The following is a 22,322-nucleotide window of genomic DNA, read 5'->3' as shown; positions in this document are numbered from 1 at the left end:
GCTGGGAGGCGGGAGGTGGGAGGGAGCGGCAAATGGGGGCGCGAGGGGGGCGGGCCGCAGTGAGGCAGCGGCAGGGATCGGGGAGCGCACAAGGGGCAAAAACACAGAAAACGAGCAAAATTAAAGGCAGTCACAATAAGAAAACCACACAATCAGAAATACAATAATGGCACAATACACGATCGGGGAGACAGCAATCAGGGGGGCACAATGGGGGCAGAAGCGCCGGTGGCGAGGCGCAGAAAAAGCGAAAAAACAACTTACAGGACGGCGGAAGCGGCACGCGGGTCAAGTGAGCCCACTAGCCACCAGGGATGAGGCGCAGGAGGATGCCTGCGGGTGGAGGAGGGCCTCGAACACGCAAACGGCAGTGTGGACGGGGGACACAGGCAGGAGGCAGCAGGTTGGTGCTGCGGTCGTGGGGGGCGAGCTCAGGAGCGCTCATTGTCTAACAGCAAAATGACTGGAGTCAGCTGAACTAATTGCTTACATGCAATTAACAAAGGAGTACATAGAGGCTGTCTAGATTTAGGTTTCTTTGAACTAGTTTGAGATTGAAACTTGCTTTTCAGGAGGTTCAGAACACGGAGATGGTAAACAGGATGCAATGAAGCTTCAAAAATGTATCACAATGTTAACGGCTGAACCTGCCAATAACTGAACAGAGAAGCTTATCACCAACAGGAGTACCAACCTGTGAAATATCTGAGACACAGTAAAAATCCCATTCATACTTACATGGCAAAGCCACCTTGTTTAGATAAAAATACTTAACAGAACAATATGGGCCATATTTATACTTTTTGCGTCAAAAAAATTAGCGCCGGCTAACGCCATTCTGAAGCACCATGCGGGCGCCGTATTTATTCAATGACGTTAGCCGGCGTTAGCCGCCGGCGCTGCCTGGTGTGCGTGAAAAAAAATGACGTACACCAGGCAGCGCCGGCGTAGGGGGATATGGAGCTTGGGCGCCAAAAAATGGGGCAAGTCAGGCTGAGGCAAATTTTTCGCCTCAACCCGATTTGCGCCATTTTTTTCTACTCCCAACCCCCATTGAAATTACTCCTGTCTTAGCAAAGACAGGAGTCATGCCCCCTTGCCCAATGGCCATGCCCAGGGGACTTATGTCCCCTGGGCATGGTCATTGGGCATAGTGGCATGTAGGGGGGCACAAATCAGGCCCCCCTATGCCACAAAAAAATAAATAAAAAAAACTTACCTGAACTTACCTTAATGTCCCTGGGATGGGTCCCTCCAGCCTTGGGTGTCCTCCTGGGGTGGGCAAGGGTGGCAGGGGGTGTCCCTGGGGGCTTTGGAGGGCATTTCTGGGCTCCTTCCGAGCCCACAGGTCCCTTAACGCCTGCCCTGACCAGGCGCTAAAAAATGGCGCAAAAACGGCCGGACGTCATTTGTTTTGAACCGCCCACTCCCGGGCGTGAATTTTGCCCGGGAGTGTAAATACGGCGCACATGCCTCGGAGTCAATTTTTTAGACGGGAACGCCTACCTTGCATATCATTAACGCAAAGTAGGTGTCCACGCAAAAAAATGACGCAAACTCCATGGACTTTGGCGCTAGACGCGTCTAACGCCAAAGTATAAATATGGAGTTAGTTTTGCGTCAGAATTGCGTCAAAAAAAAGACTCAATTCCGGCGCAAACAGAGTATAAATATGCCCCTATGTATCTTAGAATCAATCAGAACATTTCTTGGCAAAACCGGGTAACCCAATGTCTTTGGATGCAAATCGAGACATTGGTTCAGCTTTACAACATTACCTGGTATCAGTTTTATGTAAAAAGGTTTAACATCAAAATGGGGATATGAAACCCAAATGCAGAATAATAAACACAAGGCTAATCCAAGGACTTATAACTTAAATCACAAACCAATATTGCAGTCAAAATCAAATAGAAGATATACTCTGAATGATAAACAATATATAAAAATACAAATTAACAATCACATTTTGATCAAATCAACCAGCAGACGTGCACAAGCTATGTAGCTTGTCATTCACATAGTCGATCCATCTCAAAGTTCTTCAGGTTAATTATGTTCATACACAATCTGGATGGTAACATAGGAGTACACATAATTGTCATTTTGAGAACCTTGTAACTTCCTGTTTAGAGCATGGAAAACATGTATAACACAGATATCTTATGTGAGTACTTCCTGAGCTAGTATGATGCACACCATGAACTTTTCTTCTCTTTTTTTATCTTCTCATCCAAACACCATGATGTACGGCTTTGAAGAACAATGTGATACAGAGTATGACAGAGGGGATCATCACCCTCCGCCTGGGACGACTCCTGGTGGCCCCCCGCCCTGGGAGCCACCCCCAAGCCAACGGACCACGCTCGCAACCTAGGCTTCATCCTGGACTCCTCCCTCTCGATGACCAGACAAGTCAACGCCGTCTCATCTTCATGCTTCAACACCCTGCGCATGCTTCGAAAGATCTTCCGGTGGATCCCCACCGAGACCAGGAAGACGGTCACCCAGGCCCTCATCACCAGTCGGCTGGACTACGGGAACGCCCTCTACGCCGGCACCGCCGCCAAACTCCAGAAGAAACTCCAACGGATCCAGAACACCTCAGCACGACTCATCCTGGACATCCCCCGACACAGCCACATCTCCGGACACCTGAGAGACCTGCACTGGCTCCCCGTCAACAAAAGAATCACGTTCCGACTCCTCACCCACGCACACAAGGCCCTCCACGACCTGGGCCCCAAGCTCCTCAACAGCCGCCTGACCTTCCACAAGCCCACCCGCCAGCTCCGCTCCGCCAGCCTCGCTCTCGCCACCATCCCCCGCATCCGCAGAGCCACCGCCGGAGGAAGATCCTTCTCCTACCTGGCAGCCAAGACATGGAACTCCCTCCCCATCCACCTCCGGACAACGCAAGACCATCTTGCCTTCAGGAAGCAACTCAAGACCTGGCTGTTCGAGCAGTAGCGTTCCCCCCCCCCCCCCCCCCCCAGCGCCTTGAGACCCTCCGGGTGAGCAGTGCGCTATACAAATGCCTTTGATTGATTGATTGATTGAAAAGTGTGAAGATGGAGAGTTTTCTGGCTAAGATCTGCAATATTTTCATAGGAAGGATAAGTTACAGATAGGTCACTTTCCTATCTGCCAGTTCTCTTATTAAGACAGAGAATATATCAGGTCCATGCCTAAATGCCTATGTTTACACTTTCTTCATTTGCATTGCAGTGATCACTAGCTAGCATGGGACACTCCCTACTGGCTAGCAGCTGAAAAGCAAGGTGGTCTACCCTTGAGAAACAATCACTCTTCTACATCAGTTTTGATATTGGATTCATACCACTACACAAAAAATTCATTGTCCTTAGCACAATCTGATCATTGACAGCCAATCTTCCTTCCCCACTAGAGCTCAAGAAAGACCTAACCTGTACTCTGAAAACCCACATTGACTGGAAAAATCAGACAGTCACTGGCCAAATATTCCACTACCAAAATCAATGTGGCTCACTGGTACAATATGTAGATGGACGGACAAACAGGGATCTAAAGAATCAACTATCAAAAGCAGGTCATAGTGTGAAGAAAAGTATGATGAACAATTAATTTCAAAGAGCAAAAGATGATCACTGGAAAGTTAACTCACTACTGCAAATGAGCCAGCATCTCTCAATAGTATTAAAAACATCCTTTCTTGGCTCTATGTTACTCCATTCTCTCTTGTTTCACTAGATGTACAATGCCTCAATTCCACATTGAAGTAACATCCATGAAATCAGGCCCCTACCTGAAGGAAATGGTCCCATACAGCGTTATGCTAGGCAGAAAGTTTCTATTTAGGTCAGGCAATCATACACATAACATACTCTTTGCCATCTGGTGGTCATACACAGGAAGAGGTGTCTCTGCTGGGTAGGATGATCAGTTGTTCCTTGGTGTGTCTTTAACAGTTGACTTTTGATGACCACAATTGGTAGGATGGTTGGAATAAATTTAATTTGTGGTACTTCAAAGCAGTACCACAATGTCAAGGCCTTATACCCACTGTCGCCATTAAATTCTTCTTTTCACTCCCAAAAAACGCCTGCAAGTGTCAAACTTAAAACTGCAAGGTTTTGCATTAGCTTGCAAAGCATGGTTTAACACCCTTGCAAAGTGCAGTTACTGAACAAAAAATAAACAAAAAAAACCACAAAAAGCATGTTGATGCTTGTGTCAAGAACGCAAATAAATAAAAGAAATGATTCACAGTAAGACATGGATGAGTTCAGGGAAAAACTCACAGCCAGAGTTGGAATTCAGTAGAGAGCCCCCCCCAAAAAAAAGGCCCAAACCTGAAGGGAAAGTCAATTGTTCATTCATGTCTACATACACTTTCCTGTCGACAACCCCAAAAGTTGCACTCCATGTGAAAGCTTATCATGAAGGCTACCAGCCTGTTCGGCCACATTAATCCTCATCTAGAAGTTCGACAAATACAGCTCTCATCAGTACTGCCACCGTCAAGGATAACAAGGTGGAATTCAGTGGCTTCAGATATATCTCAGGTCACTTGATACAAGAATCTGCATAGAATTTAAAAGTAAATATCCATCACTGGCACCTCTTCTTCCTCCTCGGAGGCCTGGCTGGATGGTGCTGGCTAGCAGTATCCACTACCAGCAGGGCTGCTGCAGACCTTTTGATGGCACAGGTTGAAGACGCCCCGTCTTTCTCTTCTTCCAGAACTCCTGACTGCACCTCCAACTTTGACTCCAGTTCTACTGTTATTTGCTGAATTTCCTGCTGTGATCTCCTCATGGGCCTGTGAGTGCCTGCCCTCCTACCCCGCAGAGTGGGTGCCCCTCAAGTACCTAAGCTGTGCAGAACTCTCTGAGGGTGATCGCTCTGGGATGGATAATGAGGTGGAGGACACGGTGGTTGCAAATGAGGCGGTAGTCACTTCCTCGAATGATGGTGGTGTGCAGGGTAGTAGGTCTGTTCTCCCTTCATCTTCCAGCGCAGAATAACGTCTGGCCCCTCGCAAGTCGCACGTCTTCTCCTCATGCTCTGTAGGAATCTGACTAACCAGAGAAAGCTGCAGTAGAGCCTTGATGTTTGGGGGCCGGAATGCCACTACGCCCTTTCATTGATGGGGAAGATTTTAAGGACAAGGTCTTCCAGAACACAGTGTTGTTCATGAATTTAAAGAATCTTTCAGCGTAGAATCTGGGTCTATGAACGGAGACCGTATCCCCATCATGAACCAGGGCCTTCCATGTATGTTCCAGTTTCTTAATTAACCTGTAAAACTGGAGGATGTCAATAATTCCAATGTACAGTAGAAGTCGTTCTCCACGGTGGTTGACTGTCATCAGTTCCAATAGACTCGTCCCTTGCAGCACTTACTTGGATGGATTCCATAGCTGTTGAGTAGAAAGCCTTCTGTCCTTCTGGCTGTTTTTCATCGGCTGTACTCTGCGCTCATCGGTTTGCTTCTCATGCTCTTGCAGGTCCATGTTGTGCACCCCCAGAAGCAGACTGTAGTCCATGATCTTGAAACTTTCCAGCACCAAGCAGTCCCTCTGCAGTGTTTTCACCAGTGCACTCAAGGTGTCTCTACCCAACATTAGTCCTTCTGGAGCATCTTGGATGAAGTCCAAATCTTTGAAAATGGGTCTGGACTTCTCACGTTCCTTCTTGGAAGCTCAACATTTACAGGTGGAGCCCTTGAAGTCATACTTCATGTGCATCTCTACTACCCAAGGAAGTACATTGTTCATAACAGCTATACAGATGTTTTTGCTACCTGACTGGACACAGTAGAGCCCATAAAACGTGGACAGGAGGGTACAGGGATTCTGGTTAAAGTTCATATAATAGCCAGGGAGAAGTTTCTACAAGAACTCAGCCTCCTTGAGCATCACAGTTTCTATGATGAACTCATTGCTTGTAATGTAGAAAAGGGATCTACTGGCACCAGGATTTGAGAGCTCTATCAAGGGTTCATTACAGAGAGGCTACAAATAATCATCTAGATGGATACCAAAGAGCTCCTGGAAGTACTGAAAAGCCACAGGTGCATAGGTTTTAAATCTGAAGTCTGGATAGTGATGTGCTAATGTGAGGTTACTTCCTTCACTGGGGAAGACAATATTCTCCACTACATAGAAATCTTGCCTCAAGACATCTCATCCGGCTTGGAGCTCAGATTCCCAATTCGGTAACCCTTGCCCAACTGGATGGCACATTTCAGCGTAGATAAAGTAGTCTTTTTGTGCGTCATTTCCCCCAAGGCATCAACACCATGGTGCCCAATGTTCTTCCCTGAGCCAGACTGACCTGATAAAGATGGGACACCAGAAAGAGCAGACTTTTTGCTTGTCAAATCTGTTGAAGTGTCTCCGACACCTTCGCTCCTCAGTGGAAACACCTCCCACACGGCTTCCTCGTCGTCATCCACACGGTAATTCCAAGCCATGCTCCTTACACCGGAGGCAGCAGTGATGGGGGCCGCGGCCTACTCCTCAGGTGCGGGTTCCTCTGTCCCCTGTCCCCTGTCCTCGGAATCCATGCAGGAGACAGGGGCTCCTCCTCAGGCTCACATACGTCCCCATGCATCCTCGATGGCCTTCGCATCAGGCAGCGAAACCGTTAGCTGTCAGACTCTTGGGTAGATATTTTGTGCAAAACAGTGGACTCTTAATTGATACCTACTCACAGACCCACTGAGACATTCACGCACCAACTCACAGACACACTCAGACTCCCACAGCCACTCACCCACCCACTCTCAGAGACACTCTCACACCCACATAGGCCCTGTCACACTCACTCTCACACCAAGACAGACACTGTGATACCCACTCTCACACCCAGAGACACTCTCTCACATCTATTCTCACATCCAGAGAGACAGGGCCTGCGGGCAACCCTGGGCAGCCCTCGTGCCGTAAGGTAACTATAACTTGCACCCTCGCCATGCACTGCTAATTACCTCAGATATTACAGCACTCATGTCAACTTTTACAAAGTAACAACAAATCATAATGAGACATTAGCAGTCAAATTATTGAAGAAAACACTGTGCATGGCTGGGGCATGAGTTATAGTTACTTGAAATAACCCTAACTATAACTGCTCAATTTCTATAATTTTGTGAGAGTAAATTCTGAACCTAGCTATAACATCCCTGTATATATATACAGATGACGAATAATGTATCCTGGTGATGATTGCCGTTTCAGTTGCACTGCATCTCTGCTTTGACCAAGTCCCATTAATATTTATGGTTTAATTGCCATAGTCTATTTGCTGCTCAGATTGATATAGTTTAGTGGCACATGTTTTAAAGAACATCTTTTTGTGAATGTAGCACAAATGTGGGATAAAAGTGGTTGCCAACATCCAGTGCCACTGAACAGGGGTGGTGGGGCAGGACAGGGAGGTTAAAAAAATGAAAAATTATTTAAAAAAAACAAAAAACACTTACTTTCTTGGGGAGACCCGTTCGTCTTCCCTCTGTCCTCGTTCTCTTCCCAGAAGCAGACAGGCTCCTAGCCAATCACAACGCTGCTGTAACCAGTGTGACAGCAGATTTGCGCTTGGTGTGAGTGGCCACTCAACACGGCTGGCCAAACAGACATGCACACTTTACAGTGCATGTAATGTTGTTAACACAGAGGGGACGGCACACCTGTGATGTGAGGGTGCTCGCCCTGGGGACTCGCTGACCTTCACCTACCTCTCAGGGGTGTTTGGTGTACCTCCCCCATTGTTTATGCAGAGTTTGGGTGCACCCAAAGTGCCAAGTAATAAAGGACTGTGCGGAGCACGGGAGAGAACCACTATCCCGGAGGACTCGCAGCCACACCTATAGTAACGTGTGTGTTCAGTTATTGGGCCCACACCCAGCGCTAGCGTGTGCATCAGGCCCACCACCACAGTGCGCATACCCCTCCTCCAGCCTTCCCCAGTCCCTTACTCCCAGGAAAAATAAAATGATAATAACATAGCGTTATTATCATTTTATTTTTCCTTTTACAAAAATCCAGGGGAGCAACATTTCTTCTGTTCAGAGGAGGAGCCGCCCCTGCCAACATCACGTTTCCTTACACTAGGGTGACCCCAGAATTTTAAAGGCAAAAACGGAACATTTCACAAGAATGGAAGGGCTATGCAGAATGAACGCGCTCATCAGCTTGAAATTACAGAAGAGGCACTAAGGACATAAAATGCAATTTGTAATGTCTGCATCATGCCTGTTAATTAAATTCCTTCATTATAGCAGCTGCTTTGGAAAAGATAAAAAGGCACCTTTCATCGTTTTTAGTCGACCCCTCTCAGTCAGGGCTCAGGAGCAACCATAGCACAGAGACTGCCCTCCTCGCAGGCACAGACGCCATCCACACACTCCTCGACTGAGGCAAGACCATCGCTCTCATTCACCTGGACCTCTCTGCTGCCTTCGACACGGTCACCCACGACACACTAGGCACCCCACTCCAGGGCACTGGCATCCGAGTCTCAGCACTGCAATGGCTCTTCTCATTCCTCATAGACTGAACACAGAAAGTCTGGCTCCCCCCTTTCTCTCGGAACCCACCAAGATCAGCTGCGGTGTCCCCCAAGGATCCTCGCTGACTCCCACCCTCTTCAACCTCTACATGGCCCCGCTGGTCGCCATTGTTAGAGGCCACACACTCGACATTGTCTCCTATGCCAACGACACCCAACTGATTGTTTCCCTCACCAACAACCCGACCACCACCAATAACAATTTCCACGAAGGAATGAAAGCAGTCACCACCTGGATGAAAGACAGTTGCCTCAAACTGAACTCGGACAAAACAGAAGTCCTCATCCTCTGCGCTACACCCTCTGCCTGGGACGACTCCTGGTGGCCCACTGCCCTCAAAAACACCCCTACCCCCACTGACCACACCTGCAACCTCAGCATCATCTTAGACTCATCACTCTCTATGGACAGACAGGTGAGTGTCGTCTCATCAGGTTGCTTCCACACCATGCGCTTGCTCTCGAAAATCTACAAGTGGATCCCTACCGAAGCAAAAAGGACAGTCAACCAAGCCCGCGGCAGCAGCCGCCTCAACTACGGCAACGCACTCTATGCCGGAACCACCACCAAGACCTGAAAAAGACTGCAAAGCATCCAGAATGCCTCCACCCATCTCATCAAGAACGCAATGCGACACAGCCACACCTCTGCCCCTCTGAGAGACCTACACTGGCTGCCTATCGACAAGAGAATCACCTTCATGCTCTTGACCCACGCCTACAAGGCCCTACACGATGCCAGACCAGCCTACCTCAACCACAGACTCTCCTTCTACACTCCCGCCAGACAGCTCCACTCGCTGACCACGCCCTCGCCAACGTCCCCTGCATCCGGAGGAAGATGCTTTTCCCACGTCACCGCCAAGACCTGGAACACCCTCCCCATCCACCTCAGTCAGTCCCCCACCCTATCACAGTTCTGGAAGGACCTCAAGACCTGGCTCTTCCACTTATCCTCAGAAACCCCCATCCCACCCCCAGCGCCTTGAGACCCTCACAGGTGAGTAGTCACGCTTTACAAATCCTTGATTGATTGATTGCACCAGAAGAGTTTGCCAAGGTGGGTGGGTTCTGTTTGTTCAACCACTTGACAGTGCCTCTTCTGGTTCTCTCCTGTCTGCAGAGACAACTCCCCTGGTACTCAATACTGTCTGATAGTCTCGGTGGAACCATCTTGTCTGATTTTAGGAATAGCCCCACCTTGTTCTTCTCTTCCTAATTTATCCAGTTCTTAGCAACAACCCTTTGAATCAGTTGCCGTGGATCTCCTATTTGATCTCGATTTCATCCTCCTCTTTTATTATCTTTGATTGGTAGTCCGGGCTCCCAGTTCTGAGATAAATGTAGGGTCCCAGACAAACACTCTTGTGCTGTGAGACTACAGGCAAGTTGTGGGTACCTCACATCCTGACATTAAGTGTGAGACTGTCACCCACACCATCTGCCCTGCCCCATTACATTTTTTTAGGTTGAAAGTCCATGGGCGGATGGAATGAGCCAGATGTTTAGTTCAATTTGTTTGAACTAGCATAAGGTTAATTACCTTAATATTTCCCAAACTGTTTGCCAGGGGTTTTAAAATGTTCAGAAACGTAATCAAAATGTTGCTGTTACTTTCTCTTCAAGAAAGATTTGGGTAGATTTGGGTTGGGGTGATGGCCTTGACAGTGCTGAAGGGCATTAATTTACTACTGAACAAGGACGTTAAGTGAGACCTGAATGTAGCATACCAGGAAGCGATCACAAAAAGACCACAGTGAATAAATAGTGCTATGTTTAAAAAGAGTAAACAAATGCATGGATAACATAGTGAGGCATGGCCTCTCTTGGGTGTGCCTGTAAAACTGACATTTCTTCTTGAATTTATGTCCTGAATTTTGACCCTTTGTCCTGAATTGTTGTCCAGAAGTTTGACCCTTTGTCCTGAATTTTGACAGTCCTGTTCAGAATTTGCCTCAATGCCTGGTGGTCACTCTACCTACCTTACACCCACCCTTCCTGTTTGCCACCCATGTGAACACTGAAGTGACCCTGGGTGCGTCTGCCCTGCTTTGCACACACCATTTCAGCCCCATCCACTCCCCCGAGTGCTCCGCTAACACTGGTCACAGTCACTGTTTTTTTAACCCCTTCCTAGACTCTCAGCAGAGCTGTCAATTTTCAGGTAACAAAATATTGCCTCGCTTTCTTTGAGATTTTCCACACATGTCCCTGCAGCGTGCCTTTTTCACACATTCCCGAGAAAACTGATGCAACCCGATGGCTCCAAAGACACTTTTTCATTGCAGACATGACGCATAGGCCCTGCCTCTGAATGGTGTCACTTGTGAAGTTTCTTCTTACAAAACAAAAAGACGACAGCATCCACTTTTCAAAACTTCTCTTGTGATGGATCCCGGCAGCAAAGAACGGACCTGCTCTTGCAGTACTGCGTTTACCTTTTTGTTCCATCGAACGGGTCATTTTGAAGAGAGATGTAAGGGAAACGCGTGTATTTTTTAGGAGAAGCCTGACGTCTGGGTGAATAACGAATCAAAGGGAAGGCTTTGATCAGATGCTAGTGAGAGGTGCGCGGGAAGTGCCGTATCGTAGCAACAATGAGAAGTTCTTTGTGGATAGAAGGACTCTTAAGTAAGCGGTTTGCAGGGAATCCAGCTGAGCACCGGTGCCCCAATAGAGTCCCAGAAATACTAAAATCAAAACCTTATCAGAACTGGATTTAGAAGACTGTTTTTGGAAAAAACGAGTTTTGGCCAACACCGATCTTTAATTACATACTTCTAAAAGGGGGCTAGCAACTTACAGCCTAATCCAAATTAATTACTGATGGTAAAGTTAAAGTGTCTACTGTCGACATTGGTATGTCTTGTGGTAGTCGACCTTGGAAGACTCACACAAATTACCAGCACTTTAAAGGTCTTGTTTGGTATGAAGTCTTATAAAAACTGATACAAAATGACACAAATAATGTATTACCCTAATTTCTAATGTTAATGACTGCCTGGCATTTTATTTTCAAAATCAACTCTAAAAGCAGTCTTCTCAGAGTCATTATCCTACACCTGTCCAGGTCATATTGACAAATGATGTCCTTTGTGTAGGCCGGCTTCAATATCTTTTTCGCACATTTTTCCATAGCAACCTCCCAGGGGTAGGTCCTCCATTAGGGTGGAGGAGCGTCGCACCCCCCACCAGCAGCGACAGCTGTAAAACCTTAAAAAGAAAATGATAATAAACGTTGTTTATTATCATTTTCTTTTAAAGGGGCAGAGCCACAGGGTTGATGAGCAGTGGGGGGGAGTGCACAGCGCTCCCCCTCACTGCGCACGTGTGTTTGGCCTGCCGTCTCTGGCTGCTGTCTCCAGCCCAGCAACACAGTTGCCGTGCTAGTGAGAGCCTGCACAGGCTCCCAGTGTGCCTGGGAGTGCCCTGGTTGGACGCTCCCAGCCAATCCTGGCGCTGCTCTTTGCATGCATGCGTGCAGCAGAGGAGTGGCGCGGCACGGGAGCAAAGAAGGTATATATTTTTTTAATTTAATAAATGTAATGTTTATTTTTTCTGCTCCCCTTTCCCCTGCCTCCCTCTTGAGCTGCCCCACCCCTTCCGCATCCCGCGAGCCGCTCCTGCAACCTGCACATAAACAGGCAGAACTTGCCATGCATACACAAATAAAATACAAAGACATCCGAAAGCATTTTGAATAAGAAACATGGTTATGACAGAAATATTGATCCAACACACAATATAACACATCGAAGGACATGCACTGCAATAGATCGGCTCCTTTCTGACTAGAAGAACCCAGTCAGTCAGCCTGGCATTGTACACCTCAGACGCCCGTGACCTCATCTGCGAAGTTCTGGATCCTTCCTGATCATAACCCTCTTCAACACATGCACAATCCCTCTAGCCAGCATCATCGGCTCTCATGACATCAACGTCCTCTCCTACGCCAACAACACACAACTCATTCTCTCCTTCATGGACAAGACACTTTTGTTCCCAGATCAAATTCAATGCCTGCATAACTGAAATCACCCACTGGACGCAGACCAACTGTTTTAAAGTGAACAGAGACAAGACCAAAATCGTGCTCTTCCGGAAAAGCGTATCACTGTGGGTCTCCACCTGATGGCCAACAGAGGTAGGACATGTTCTTGCCAATGATACAAACTGGCAGCTGATTTTGCCAAGGAGAATTGTCAATCACTGAATGGTGAAGATCTTGAGTTTGATGGTGAAATCCCAGATGGAGTTGCCCCATGAACCACCCACCTAGGAGAGACAGCACCAGAGACAGCACCAAGACCCACCGATCAGCAATGACCTCAACAGCAAACGCCAAAGCACCCGGACGAGGACCGAGCCAGTTCACACCTCCGGGGGCAGAACCTGCCTCCATGGCCGAGGAGGTCCATCCTGAGCAGGACAGTGGAAGCCAGCGTACCAAGATACCATCTCAGGCCCCATCCTGTGACTTACACAAGACTGAAGGGTTTTGTATTGGGTTAATGTGTTGGTCAATGAGTCTTTGGTGCAATATTTTCCCTCATAAGATCACTGTGTGTTTATTTTCCTACAAGATGGGCGTGGTAATTGTAATGGTGTTTTCACCAGAGATATTTTCTTTTAGTTTTGTTGATTTGGGAGGGATGTTATGTCGTGGGATGTGGTCTTTGCCATGTTAGAATCTCTCACTGGAATTTTGTGACAAGCCCTTTCCAAGCTATGTGTTAGGTGGCCCCTTTCCTGACGTAGTGACCCGAGGCAATAAAGCATCCGAGCACCCGCTCGGAGTTAGTTAAAAAACACCACATCGTGTTGTGTCATTACTGTGGGCATCAGTGCAGCTGAGAACCTGCCTGGGGCCTAATCACGACTTTTGAACAGTCCATTTGAACAGTACCATGTTCTAATCTATCAAATTTCTTTGAAAACAAAGTCAATTTTGACTCCTCTGCTGCTCCTTTTGTCCCATAGGCCTTAACAGCTTGGAGTCACCCACATGAGTTTTCACCTATTTAGCCCCTGCCAGCAAACTTAGGGCCTCATTTAGATATTGGTGGACGGGTTTCTACATCACAACGGTGACAGATATCTCGTCCACCGATATCTAAATCCCATAGGAAATAATGGGATTTAGATTTTGGTGGACGGGATATCTGTCACCGTTGTGACGATGTAACCCATCCACCAATATCTAAATCAGTCCCTTATTGTTTTCATGTTTGTAGATTAACTTTCCCCAGTGAACAACATATCTGACATTAACATTCCCTTACCGGCTAAGATGTTGAAGTTTCTGGTCAAAAACCAGCTCACTTTACTAACTCCTCATCACTGGATTCATCCAAGCGAGGCTTCAGACCTGCTCACTGTATGAAGGCCATCCTATTTTCTGCATGTATGATCTCAACATTTCCCTTGACAGAGGAGGGAATATTGCTGTCATTGTTCTTTTGTCGGCCTTTGACTCAGCCTCTTACAATATCCTTATTTTTTTGTAGTATGCTCTTTATTTGATCATATGAATAGATAATAAAATAATCATAATACAATACATCATATAAATTCATATCATAAAAACAGGTAAAAACGACATAAAAACGACATAAAATCCCACTAAAAGCAGAGAACGGATTCTTGTCATCAACAAAGGTTAAAACAACAACGTCTTGCACCAAGCCACCGCTCCCCTTAAGAAATGGCCCACTGAACTGCATACCTCATAGTCATTCTGCTGACGAAGAAAGAGCAAAGCTGCCCTACAGTTAGTAAAATTATTTTTCCATAATAGTGGTACCAAATACAGGGGGTCATTACGACCCTGGCGGCCGGTGGTAAGTTGGCGGTAACACCGCCAACAGGCTGGCGGTGTTCCGCCAGCAATTATGACCGTGGCGGGAAAGCCACGGCCATACCGCCGGCCCCTCCACTTTCCCGCCAGGTTTCCGCCTGGCAGTCACAATCCCCAGGGCAGTGGTGCAAGCATCGCTGGCCTGGCGATTATGAGTCCCCGACCGCCAGCCTGTCCGTGGCGGTAAACACCGCCATTGAAAGGCTGGCGGTAAGGGGACTTGAGGTGCCCCTGGGGGCCCCTGCACTGCCCATGCACTTGGCATGGGCTGTGCAGGGGCCCCCAGGCTTAGCCCCGTCGCGCATTTCACTGCCCGAATTTCGGGCAGTGAAATGCGCGACGGGTGCTACTGCACCCACTGCACATCAGCATTGCCGCCGGCTCTATTACGAGCCGGCAGCAATGTTGATGTGACATTTCCGCTGGGCCAGCGGACGGTAACACTGTTACCGTCCGCTGGCCCAGCGGAAATGTCATAATAGGGAGCCAGGAATACCGCCGGCAATGGTGGTATTCTGTCTCCCACAGCCTCGGCGGTCTTTGTGCAAGACCGCCGAGGTCGTAAGGACCCCCACAGTGTTTTAAAAGGCTCGTAAAATTTACAAAAACAAAACAACAAGTGCAGCAGTGTTTGTGGGGATAATTCATCACACAGCCAAATACAAATATCGCCAGAGGAGGACTGCCCTTGTGGAAAGGACAGCATCCAGCGGAGGGACCCTAGCCTAAAGCGCGTTAGTAGCATTCGCTCATATGCATTGTGAACATACAATAAATGAGTTTCCAGCCCCGGACCGTACAGTACTCCTTAACTGTCACATTTATTACTTCTTTTGTCTCTAGGGCTGCCCTTCTGTGCTCGAGAAAACAATCTCAGACCCATATTTTATCTTTTTTAGATATTAAATGTGGATTCTTGAACAGGTATGGGCAGCCAACAGCAGTCAGAGAGGCTTTGACATATTTCAACCACAGGATTGAGCAAGCAATATCGCTAGCAAGGCTGTCCTCAATAATCAACTGATTAAGGGCAGCCTCCTTGTTGGCCCAGATCGCACACCAAAGCTCTAATGGAGCAACGCTAATTCTATCCTGTAGATATTATAACCCCAATTCTCAATGGACAGAAAAGTGTGGTGTGGAGAGCAGAATGCCCAGCAACCGACGACAAAATTGATTTTCCCCTATCTGAAGGCTCCTAATCTCTTTATAGCCAGACAGTCCCATGCCATAGATCACGGCGGGTAAACACTTTCTCTTGTAGACTTCTAGTATAGGGGCAACTGGCTTCCTCCCTACATTCGCGGCTAGGGAAAAAGTAATTTCCACTGTGCCCATAAAGCGTAAAACCCTATTTTTCAAACACAGGAGCCAACTACATGCCTCGTCAAATTCAATTTCAAGTATAGAAAGGAACTTACTTTTGCCAAAGCACATCCTCCAATGTGCACTGGACACGTCTCAGTGTTCTTTGGGCCACAGACCATTACAAACGTTTTTGTGCAATTAGTTTCAAGGTTTAACTTTGCATGAACTCGACAAAGCTATCCACCAGGTGCTTAAGCCCATTGGCTGCCTGGCCAAGAGAACACCGTCATCCGCATACAATAGAGCCGGAATGGTGAAATTACAAATGCGAGGGACATCAGCTCCAATGGAGACCAAAGGTTTCTCCAGGTCATTAATGTAAAGGAGAAATAAGATGGGGAAAAACACACCCTTGGCGTACACCCCTACTGACACAGAAGGTTGAAGTAGTCTTTCCGTTAGGCCCATACCTCACTTTTGTCCTCTGCTACTGGTGTAGAAGTATCAGAAGGTTTACAAACCCACCATCAAGACCCATGGTCAAAAAAATTCCCCACAGCTTCTGCCTATTGATGCAGTCAAATGCACTTGACAAGTCCATGAAGGCTAAATGAATGGACTCTCCCTTCACATACTTGTACTTGGCCATAAGGAGGTGAAGGTTGAGACACTGTTCTATAGAGTATAGAATTTTTATCCTCTTTGCACTCAGGAAATCAGGTGTTCCAACACAACCCACCCTATTAATTTTGAGGAGGAGTCTAGCAGCGAGATTGGTCGATAGCACCTAAAGTCCAGGATATTGCCAAATATTGGTTAGAAGGGGAGACCAAAACTCTGGATATTTAATAAATAAATCCATTGGAATCCTATCCAGTCCTGGGGCCTTATTGGGGAGGCTATCACGGATGGCCTTAGATACTTCCAACTCTTAGAAGAGAGGGCTAAGATTCAGAGTTAGAATCACCTCTTCAGTGTCAACCCTTGCCTCGTCAGACACATGAGTACTAGAGAAATGATCAAGCCAGGGTTCAGGAGTGATATGTGACATAAGAACGTCCAGGGATTTACCATTAGCAAGGCCAGACTGACCAACCCACCAAAATGTCTGGGAATCCTTTTTCTGGTAGGCTGACTCTATGGTTTCCCACTGCTCTACCTCGACTTCAGCCCTCCACTTCCTCAAGGCCCAAGCATATGCCTTTCTGCAAGCAGAAACAATGTCCTGATCTCAGGGATTCTGCCTAAGTGCCTGGGGCAGAAACGCGTTTGCTATTCTCCATGATTTACAAAACCATGAGCAACCAACCATGGGGCCATTCTTAATGGGTCTGCTAGTAAAATCCTTAATACGAGAAAAAACTCTACGGAGCCTATGCTCTGGGCATGGGCAGTGCAGGCACCCCCCGTGGCCCCCTGCACTATATTTTCGCCAGCCAAAGGCTGGTGGAAACTGGACTTGTGTTCAACCCGGCGGCACTGAACTCAACCCCGGTATGGTTGACCATAAATCCGTCAAGCCGATCGTGAACCATGTTCCTGGTGGACATGGCGGTCCCCTGGCAGTCGACCACCAGGGTCTTAATGTGGCTGTCGGACGGCCTGGAGTGCGGCGGTAGGACCGCCACTTCGGAATTGGCGGTCATAGTAATGAGGCCCTAAGCCTTTAAAAGTCTTTGCTTCTGCTTTCAGGCTGTGTATAACTCATATTCCATCTTTATTTGTCCAGATTTCTCCTTACATCCTTATAATTGAGGTCCACAGTGCTCGTAGGTGGCTCGCAGTGTAATATTTGTTTTTACGTGGGGAGAGTGACTTTCAAAATTCTAACCTGGAAATCCCTTGCACATTCTCTCACATTGCTACAATCATTTCCTCTTTTCCAGAAAGGCTCAGATCATAGCTTTTTTCCCAACACACTAAACTGAAATCTTCTTCTGCTCTTTCTCAGCATGAAATAGTTCCAAGGCGCCATATTTTAGGGTGTAGTAGTGATTACGCTAAATATAAATATTCAAATAACCATAATTAAACACATGAATCTACATGCAGCTAGCAGTCCTCGATAGCAGCCATAATGGACAGCGAGAAAGACAAATGCTTTCCAGTTATTGGCGTCAGCAATGCAACTGACTCCACTGCCAGATAGAGCAGACATATTACCCAATGCGGCAACTGTAGTGATGTGCTGGCTAGCTCTATACTCAAATTCCACATGAGTCAGATGACATTTAAGTGCCCCTGTACAGTTTCAACTTTCGATTAAAAAAAAATCTTCATTAAGAAACATCAACATGTGAATGAAGACGTCATTACGAATCACAGCAGATGTGCTACACATCTAATAACAACCTGCATGTGTACCACGAACTACAATAATGTAATGTGCTCAACATATAGCTGCTGGTGGAGAAACGGAGCAGTTTTGCTGTAAAGCTCCTGGCACAAATATAGGCGCAAGCCATCATTAAACCATCTTGTGGTGAGAGGCACGGTTGTAGAGAAGAAAGAACGAATGAATAGGCTAATCGGGCCATAGTGCACATCTGTTCATTGCAAGTAGTCGGCTGTTTCTGTTAAATTACCATTATTTATATGTATAATGTTTGTATTTACTGTGCGGTTTCTCAAAAGGTTTCTATTTTCAGTGCTTTTTTCTACTAAGAATATATATGAATTTGTTTAGTCGGCACTTCTGTTAAATATTTTTTAAATATTTGATGTTACTCTGCGGAATTGTACATTTTAAAGGTGCTGAAGCTTGCAGCATTTTATGTGTTTTCTTATAATCAAAATGTTATTGATTTTTGGAACACGAGTAAAGAACGTAACACAGTTCACAGCACTAAGGACGAAGCATGGTATCTGCTCTTCAGACACATCAAAGAGTAAGCCAGAATATGTCCATCGCTATTCAGGTTATAATATGCCCACCACCGCCATCAGATTTGGTCATGTTTGTGAGGGCAGCTGTGGGACTTATAAATAGTATCTTCTGTCTTGGCTCACTAGTCCATCATAGAGCACCATTCAGCAATGGTGGGCAGCCAGGCGGATGTCCAAAAGCTTGTAGTCTCACATTTGGCCCCCACAAAACCAATACCAACAAGAGCGTGCTCCCCCAGAAGTCCCTCGACTTCCTCCAGGACGCCCAACAATGCAACATGGGGGCAGCACTCAAAAGGTCTCTCCAGACAATTGGAGAGTGTCTTGAAGGTTGAGGACCAGTACATTGCAATGACCGGGCAGGTCCATAGCATGTGATAAAAGTTACTGTCGGAGCCAGTGTATCCAGGGCATGCAGAGGTTTGGAATGTGCTCATCCTCCACAAGAACTACAGAGTAAGGTAGGAAGCAGGGAGACATTTTAGCTGGATCGGGCGTAGGTGGGAGGGAATGACCAGCTCACATTGGGCCATCCATGGCGTCCCTCCATTCGGCATCTTCAAGCTCGCCAACCATTCTTCCCACTTAGTTCGAAGTACTCCAAAGGATTCAGGAGAATTCCCAGCCAGAGTCTGATATATCCATGAGACGCCACCACAGCCCAGCTGCCCCTGTAAAACCTAGGTCTCAAGGGGGCTATAATCTAGCAGATTCTGCAGCTGCGAGTGGCACACTGCCAGTGCATGCAAAGCTGCAAATATTTAATAGAACTGGGTGCTATGGAGAGTGAATTCCTCTTGCAGGGCTTGAAAGGCCTTCATGTGCAAGCCCTCCCAAACTCCCCGAAGTTAGGACATGCCTATAAGGTCCCAGCATTTAAACCTATTCAGGCTGGATACTTGAGCATCCATCCACCCTGTCATAGGGGAGTCGCCTGTGTCAACCGGCGAGCCCAACCAATTTGTTGGAGGGCACGCCACCAGCACAGGAGAGTGACCCTTGTGGGCCCAGGCAGGGAGCCAGGGATTAGGCTGCCATGCAACATATGCATGATATGTTGTGGAGCCTCGAGGGATACCTCCAGGTGAAATGCCAGGCACTCAGCTCCCCCGAACATCCAGCCATTAATGGTTTGGAGTTGTGAGGCTCAGTAATACAAATGAATGCCAGGCATTCCGACCCCTCCATCATAGAGTGATTGGGCACAGTTACAAAGAGCTATTTTGGGGGTCTTATTTGCCCACAGGAAGGATCACATTGCCCCGAGTAGGCAGTTAAACCAGGATTGGGGAAAAAACAGAAGGAAATTCTGCAGTATATAAAGAAGATGCAGAAGTGCAATCATTTTGAAGAGTGCAACATGGCCCAGGATATTACGTTGGAAGGCAGCCCATTTGGTCAGCTCCCGGTTGGTCCAGAATGACAGCAGCAACAAGTTGAGGCTTCAGGTTAGCTCAAGTTCCAAGGCAATGATAACTCCCAGGTAGGAAAAAGTCAATCTATGGCTAGGATTCAGCCAGTCAACAACCTCCTGGCCACCCCAGACAGGGACAAGGCATGATTTGGCCCAGTTAACTACCAACCCAAATGCATCACCATCACTTAATTATAAATCTGGATCATCTGGAGGAGTCATGATCCTGTGACGTGCATTTGGCAGAGGAAAAGCAGCACATCTGCATGCAAGGTGATACAGTCTTCTGGGCAATTCGGCCACTGGAATCCCCATATTTGGGTGTCATACCAAACCCAGGCCACCAGGGGTTAAATTTCCAATGCAAAGAGCAATGGAGAAAGGGGGAAGCCCTGCCTGGTGCCTCTCTGAATTGAAAAGGGGAGGCAAGACACCATTGACTCTGACCTGTGCTCGGAGACGAGCATAGAGCACCTGCATAAATGACAGAAAGTGGGGCTTGAAACCCATGTGGGAGAAGACCTGAAAGAGAAATCCCCAGTCTAGTGAGTTGAACCCCTTCTCAAAGTTCAGCAGCATAGGAGCATTAGGGTCCCTGCAGCAACATCGGTTTTCCAGAGCAATGTGTACTCTGCAGATGCAATGCAGGGAACTAGGGTGACTCTCAAAGCTGCGTCGATCTGGGTGGACCAGGGAAGGCAGCAATAGTAGGACGCAGTTTGCCAGGATCTTTGTGAACATTTTGATTTCTACATTAATAAGGGAAATAGGGCTGCATGAGGGGCATGCCTCCGGGGTTCTCATTGGTTTATGGAAAACCATAGTTGTGGTCAGGTGGAGTTCCTCAGGGAAGTGGCCACTGTCCACGGTCGCCCCATTTTGAGGAGGTGTGGGGAGAGCCTAGAAAGTAATTTATTATAGTATTCGATGGGGAACCTATCCTGTACAGATGATTTTCCCAATTGTAGGGTGCCAACTGTGACAGCTACCTCCTCCACAGTCAAGGATCTTGCAAGACCTACCTTGCCCACACCTGCTCACTACTGGCCTGTCGGTGACCAGGGGATGAGTGTCTTCCCATTTGAGGCAGCCATGACAGGTGTACAAGGAACTATAATATGTAGGAAACTTGTTCACAATGTCAGAAGAGGAGGTGAGACTGAGTTTCGAGAAAGTATGAGTCGTGGGGATCAGCCAAAGGGTGGCATTGTGTCTCACCAACCAATTCAAAAGTTTCCTGCATTTATCCCCCCATTCATACACACCTGTCATGGAGGCCATCCAACAATGCTTGGCCTCTTCCAGGCACAGCTGCCAAAGAGAGATCCTGCAGGTTTTTAATAGCCGTAGAGTGAGCATCCACCTTACATTGGTATCACCGCTCAAGGGTTACAAGCTCCGCCTCCAACTCTGACACCCATTGCAAACTAATGCAAGCTTGCTCATAAACAAATGCCTAAGCTCTGCCCCACATGACTTGCTGGCCATCCACAGGCTCATCTGGGACCTGACCGATTCAGCATTCAAATCAAAATACGTCTGAAGCTCTTGAGAAAGGCTGTCAGTGCACAGCTTGTCCACTAAGTGTTGAACATTAAGGTGCTACATAGGGATGATGTATCCGGTGTGCTGACCACATTGCATCACAACTGGAGCCTGGTTAGAGATTCTCTGGGACTGAATATGTGTGGCATGCACAAGGGGAATCTCCGTGGCCAGCAGGAAGAAGTAATTTATTCTGGAGGGTCTACCATGTGCTGCAGAAACATGGGTGTACATGACCACTTCTGTGAGCCACGTCCTCCAGGCATCGTAGAGGCCCAGGGATTCTGCCCATTGCACCAGTAAAAGGGAGGACTGGGGGCACAAAGCTCTCGCCCTGTCATATCGAGGCAGGGGTCCACTATGTCATTAAAATCCCTAAAGCTGATAGTGGGGCTAGGTGTAAGGTCCAGAATGACATCCTGTACTGGTCTGGGTACCTGGGGTCCTGTTGCAGTGGGATGCAGACATTACATAAAATATAGGACCTCACTATAACCCTGGTGGTTGTCCGACCACCACGGCGGCGGTCTCACCGCCGATGGGCTGGCAGTGAAGACTGCAACATTATGAGTGTGGCAACCTGCCTGTACCGCCAGGGCGGTTGGACCCACCGGTGGTCCAATGAAGACTGCCGGTGGTATTAGGAGTCGGCTTTCCACCAGGGTTTCCGTGGCTGTGGCACCGCCACAAAAATTCTGGCCGAAAGGCTACCGGTGACAGGAAATTTCTTTCCTGTCACTGGCAGATGACTCCCTC

The 22,322-nt window shown here is 47.5% G+C and overlaps 1 pseudogene; it reads right to left on the bottom strand.

The window, feature by feature from the left end:
• Positions 1 to 4,576: 4,576 nt before the first annotated feature.
• LOC138296486 (phosphatidylinositol 4-phosphate 5-kinase type-1 gamma pseudogene) lies at positions 4,577 to 6,460 on the bottom strand (annotated as a pseudogene).
• Positions 6,461 to 22,322: the final 15,862 nt, after the last annotated feature.

The sequence above is a fragment of the Pleurodeles waltl genome, chromosome 1_1 (genome assembly GCF_031143425.1).
Source record: "Pleurodeles waltl isolate 20211129_DDA chromosome 1_1, aPleWal1.hap1.20221129, whole genome shotgun sequence".
In the NCBI taxonomy this organism is placed as follows: Eukaryota; Metazoa; Chordata; class Amphibia; order Caudata; family Salamandridae; genus Pleurodeles; species Pleurodeles waltl.
This window is presented reverse-complemented; position numbering and strand designations above follow the sequence as displayed.